A 6,000-nucleotide genomic window follows, 5' to 3' on the forward strand; every position below is an offset into this window, starting at 1 on the left:
AAAGGATCACTTGGAGGTGCCTATTACGGTGAAGGATATACTTGCTACAATAGTGAGCTTGCCGACGGGGAAGATGCCAGGTTCAGACAGGCTGCCAAGCAAATTCCATAAGGAATATGCACAAGAATTGGCCCCCCATTTACTTACTACGTACTATGACTCGTATGCAACAGGGGTTCTAACCCTTAGCCTGAGAGAGTCCATAATCATAACCCTACTCAAGCTTCAGAAGAATCTGACGGAATGTAGCTCCTATAGGCCTCTCTCAATGCTGAATAAGGATAATAAGATCTTGAAGTACATATTAGCTGTGAGGATAAAAGAGACATTTTCAAGTTAGTGCAGCAGGATCAGACAGGGTATATTCCAGGCCGCGGCATGTCTTGGAAGTTGAGGAGGCTGCATCATGTGATCGATAGGACGTCCTCCTGTGATGCGCTGTGTGCCAAAGCTACGCTGGACGTGGTGAAAGCATTTGATTCAGTGAAATGGGACTGGCTTTATGAAACACTGTGCAGGTTTTGCTTTGGGCTGGCATATATCAAGTGGGTGCACCTTGTGTACACCAAGCCGATGGCTCGAGTCAAGACGGGCAGATGTATCTCAAGAGCATAGGAACTTGAAAAAGGCATGAGGCAGGGCTGCCCATTGTCACTGTTACTGTATGTGCTGGCCATGGAACCAATCGCCCAATATCTTAGAGCGGAATATCGGGAGGCGGGTATTGAGATAGACGGGGCCAGACACCTGATATCCTTATATGCGGATGATACGCTGTTAAACATCCAGAACCCGGAGGACAATTTGGAGTTGCTGCTAGAGGCCTTGGTGATGTTTGCAAAGCTGTATGAGATCACCATTACCATGGATAAATCGGCGACTATGCCCAATAGCGGGCCTGCTTAGTGGGGGGCGCGGAGCACTGCCTGTGTTGGCTCTACAGTGGAAGGAGCTCACTTTCAGATATTTGGGAGATAATGTGTATCATAGCCCGGAGACTGAACACAGACATAACATGCTGCAGACCCTAGAGGGCATTAGGGGTTCCATGAGGTTCTGGGCTAAATTACCCCCCTCTATGATGGGGAGCGTGGCTTTGTTGAAGATGGTGGTGCTGCCCAGACTATTGCACTTCTTTGTGAACGTCCCGTTCTATATCACAGGACGCTTTTTCAGGAACTTGGCAGGCATCTGCAGAAGCTTCCTGTGGCAAAATGGGAGGCGTAGGATTGCACTATCAACGCTGTATAGACCATATGCTGAGGATGGCATTCAAGCCCCAAATTTTGATTGTATTATGTAGCGGGACAGCTGCAATTTGTGGTGGATTGGCTCGCTGATGACCCTACACCAGACACACTGAGTCTACAAGCCATTGATAGTTGCTATTATTTGAAGGAGTTACTGTGGTTCAGGAAACCTCGGGTAGTCCAGGGGTCGCATTTGATGACCCTAGGGCTGAAAGTGTGGGATAGAGCCATGACCGTGATGAGGTTGACTGAGCCAGTACCAGAACAGACACCCCTGGTTTCGATAGTCGCATCCTTGCCTCAGGCGAGAATGAATATCCGTAAGTACCGGGAGACCAACAGGGTGGCCACTGTAGGGGACCTGTTGCAAGACACTGTGTTTATACCCTTCATAGAATTAGCACAACAGACAGAAGTGCACGGGGGACAATATATGCTACATGGCACTCTTACAAGGGAGATTATGAGAAGGTGGCCTACATACGGTTAGTTGATGGAGAAGCACTCGATAGTAGACATTCTATATGATATTGCTGAGGGTGGGCACACCATATCGAGAATATCCTACTAAGAGGTTTGCCTCCCCACTTGAGATAAAAGGGAAATGGGAAGAGGACTTGGGGGAGACTTTTACTGGGGCAAAATGGGGGAGCATACTGAGATATCATAAGAAAGTGTCACGCAACGCAAGACTAGAGCTCATATAGTTGTTGGTGACACATATGGCTTATTTGATGCCTCTACGGATCTCCAGATTCCCGGGGCCAGCGGCAAAGGGTTGTCCCAGGTATAACGCAATGGAGGCGGGAATGCTTCATATATTCTGAGCGTGCCCAGTGGTAGGGGTGTTCTGGCAGAGGGTAGCGGGCAGGCTGCAGAAGACAGGGGTGGAATTGGAGGAGCTCTCCCCCGGTGCATGCCTGCTAGGTTGCTTCACGCGACGCAAAGGCAGGACACATGTCAGCAAACTGAAGGATTTAGCGTGCATTCTGGCCAAACGCACGATAGCCATGGCTTGGAAATTGTTTAGGGGTCCAGGGATTGAGGAATGGTGGAGGGACCTATTTGAATGGGGAGCAGGGGAAACTATGGCCTGAAAGAGGGTGATACAATGGGACCAGTCGGATGCCCCGGGAGGAGTACGAGAGTGGGAGAGTTTATTACACACCTTGTTTGCCAAGCCAGGTGCGGTGGAGACAGAGGACTGACTCCTGTAATATTTAAGAATCTTACCTGTTCGGAATGTGCAGTGTTTGTAATATGAATGCGAAGCAGGCATGGGGAGGGAGAGGTGGGAGGTTGAGGGTGGGAGGAGGGAGGACTGCAGGGGAGGGGAGAGGGTTGAGTTTAGCACATGTTTCAAGGTGATTTGTTGCTGATGTGGCATTTGTATATGTGATGCCAAGTTTATTCTGTGTTATTTTGAAAACAATAAAACATTTTTTTTTTAAAGATGTCTGCCAGGATTTAGGGAAGCAGCCTTTTTGCACAGCACTCCTAAACAATATTGTCAATACACTTGCCCAGGCAGTAGAATCTTTCAGGCTTTTATTACTTAGGCCATTAGGGCCGGGTGCCCTGGAACGTTTACTAGATTTTATTACTTCCAGGACATCTTCATCTTCGATAAATAAGGACCAATCTTTTTCTACTTAATTTTATTATAGAACCGTGGGCATGCCCCCAATATCAATACTTGGTGCATTAAGTTCCTTAAAATGTTTCACCCATGGGGCCTCTGATACTGTGTTCAGCTGGGTTGTAGAAGAAGAGATGTCCCGCGCATTAACTAACTCCCCAATAGATCCTGCATCCCTCTTAATAATGATCTGCAGTATCATATCCGCGTCTCTCTGTAGTCATTTTGCGCGTTGACTTTATTTTCTTACACATGTACACTTGAAAATAAGTGCGTTACAGATTGACTAGCCCTCTCTAGAGGTCCAGTATGTAACACAGGGTGGGGTGGAGAGCACCTACTTGTTTAATTAGTAGGATTATCACCTTAGTGGGGACAGGTATTTAGGCTGAATGCAATTTTGCAAAACAAAAATCTCTAACAGTTTTTCATAAAAACATCTTAACAAAACATTACAACGTTTGCTCTACTGATCATCAATCATACTTTTTATACGACATACACCTTATACAAAAACGGGGTTCTACAAATTACATTTTTTTCCAGCATAACAGTTATTGTTGATATGCATACATGACATAGGAAAAATACATTTGGTTTTCCTTTCTCGGTCGACGTATGTTTCGGCCATTGATGGTGTGCCACCTTTGTCTGTGGTGGTCAGTGATATAAATGTTGGGCCATCTTCAGGACATTCGTTATTTCTAGAAGATCAGTTTCGTTCCCGTTTAACATAGATTGAAAGATCTGTGGTCCATAAACTCTAATTTGGACGACTGAGCTTGGACTGCTGGGTGTAGCAATTGATTATCATCCAGTGTCAGACTGAAATGGGTTGGTCGAATGAGACGGCACATGGTCCGACATCTGATGGCTGCGAGCAGGGAATGAGCGAATGAAGAATATATAAACAGATACCATCCAAGAAACCATCATTGTAACTGTAACGCTCACCTGATTCCCACAGAGGCGCCGACCCATTCTGGACTGCTATGACCTCTTCTAAGGTGATGCCCAGGACTCGGAAGACGGACTGGACCGGACCCCCAAACCTCGCCTGTCTGGCCCGTAGAAGAATCCTTCTGTAGATGGAAAAGGGGATTAACTGTCTGCTGGATAATGTGTCGGATTCCTCCCCTTCCCCCTCTCACACTCCTCGAACCCCCTCCGTGATTCCCCGTAGAGTCTCACCTTAGAGTCTGAAAGGACGAGCTCTCCATCCTGCTTCCGATGCAGGGGCGCGTTGATTTACAGTTACTTCACTGGATCTCGGGTTTGGTGAGTATTCAACTCCGCTTGACTTTTCCGATATGAGGCCGTAAGTATTCAGTTGCAAAAGTTCAAGTCTTAATTGTCCGTTGTCCTTTTCTCTATTTCAGATGCAGGATGAAGAATCCGCGTAGAGGAATGGATTCGCCGAAGGTAAACTCTGGTGAGTTTTTTTGATGGATGGTTCCCTTAGTGATCTTGCTTTCACCCACTAATGCGTGTGTCTTTTTCCCCTTAGGGGCCGGGGTACGGAAGTGCCAAAGAAGCGGCGCCGACCCGAGGTAAGGAAAGATTGTCCCAACAATAATCAGGTAAGTCTTAAGGTGGAAGAATCAGGCCTTCCTCAATCTGTTCCTTTGCTCACCTTTGTTTTGTCTCTTTTTCTCCTTAGGCGCTGAAAGGCGACGGATGGTGCCAATGGTCGCTGAAGAGCCCGAGGGCGCCTCGTGAAGGTGAGTGGAACGCGGCGCTCCAGCGAGCGATGCGATGCGCTTCTAAAAATGTCTTTTCTCAGGATCGTCGGAGTGATGGTTCCGGACTCCGGATGGAGGTAGGTAAAGTTCAATTATTCATCTTTCTCTCCTTTCCTTCCTTTTCCGGTGTTCCAGGTTGCAGACGGGCGTGGCTGGAGCCAGGATGCAGGAGCAGACACGGTGAGCGTCCAGCTGCTAGATGCAGAACAACGCGAACCGTGAGCTGCTGTCTGGGCGTGGTTTAAATAGCCCCCAAAGTAGTTCCAGGTAAGTATTCTTCCTCAGCCACGCCCGAGTGGTAAAATAGTCCCATAGGTAAAATAGTCCCTTTCAGACCTCAAGGATGTCTGGATCCGGCAGCATGGTCTGCATCAGGTAAGTCCATCCAAGCACTCCCATAATGAGCCTGGCGCCTAGGGTGCCAGGACTGATGCCTTCTATGAGCCTGGCGCCAAAGGCGCCAGGACAATATCCAGAGTCCCTATAAGGGGTTGCTGGGTCCCTCCCTGGGGACATGATGTCTGCTTTTGGGGACGCTGGGCCTGAACTGGCTTCCCGGGAGTAGGCATCATGACAGCGGGAGTAGGCATCATGACAGCACTCTCCCCTAAGCCCCCTCCCAAGATTGTTCCCTCCGGAGGTTTTGGTTTGTTTGGGAAGATCCGGTGGAATTTCTTAATTAATCGAGGTGCATGTACATGGTCACTGGGTTCCCACGACCTCTCCTGAGGCCCGTATCCCTTCCAATCGATTAGATAGAAATGTTTTGACCTTAACATCTTTGAATTTAAAATGTTCTTCACCTCGAATTCAGGTTCTCCATATATTTGAATGGGTTCTGGAGGCTTGATTAGTCTGGTTCCAGGTTGCACTGGTTTCAAAAGTGACACATGAAAAACAGGGTGAATTCGCATGTTAGCTGGTAAATCAAGTTTAACGGCCGCTGGATTGATTATGGCCGTAATGAAGTAAGGCCCCAGATATTTTGGATTAAAAGTTCGAGGTCCCTTGAGCGATAAGTGCCTGGTAGCCAGCCATACTTGGTCCCCAATCTGGTACTGAGGTGCTTCACTCCGATGCAGGTCAGCATTCTTCTTGTATTTTCTCTTGGCTTGTTGTAAATGTGTAGTTGCTTCTTTGAAGGCTTGGGTAATTGTAGAATGCAGATGATCCACTGCGGGCATTCCGAGGCCTTGAGGCGAGTCGAGGTCTGAGGTTCGAATGTGATGCCCATTTAAAGTATAAAAAGGACTTTGCCCAGTTCCAGAGTGTACCGAATTATTATATGCATATTCGGCTATCCAAAGAATGTCTTTCCAGTTACTTTCAGATTGCTGCAACATGCACCGTAAATATTGCTGAAGGGTCT

This window comes from Ambystoma mexicanum, chromosome 1q (assembly GCF_040938575.1).
Source record: "Ambystoma mexicanum isolate Mex_15411 chromosome 1q, UKY_AmexF1_1, whole genome shotgun sequence".
Classification (NCBI taxonomy): domain Eukaryota; kingdom Metazoa; phylum Chordata; class Amphibia; order Caudata; family Ambystomatidae; genus Ambystoma; species Ambystoma mexicanum.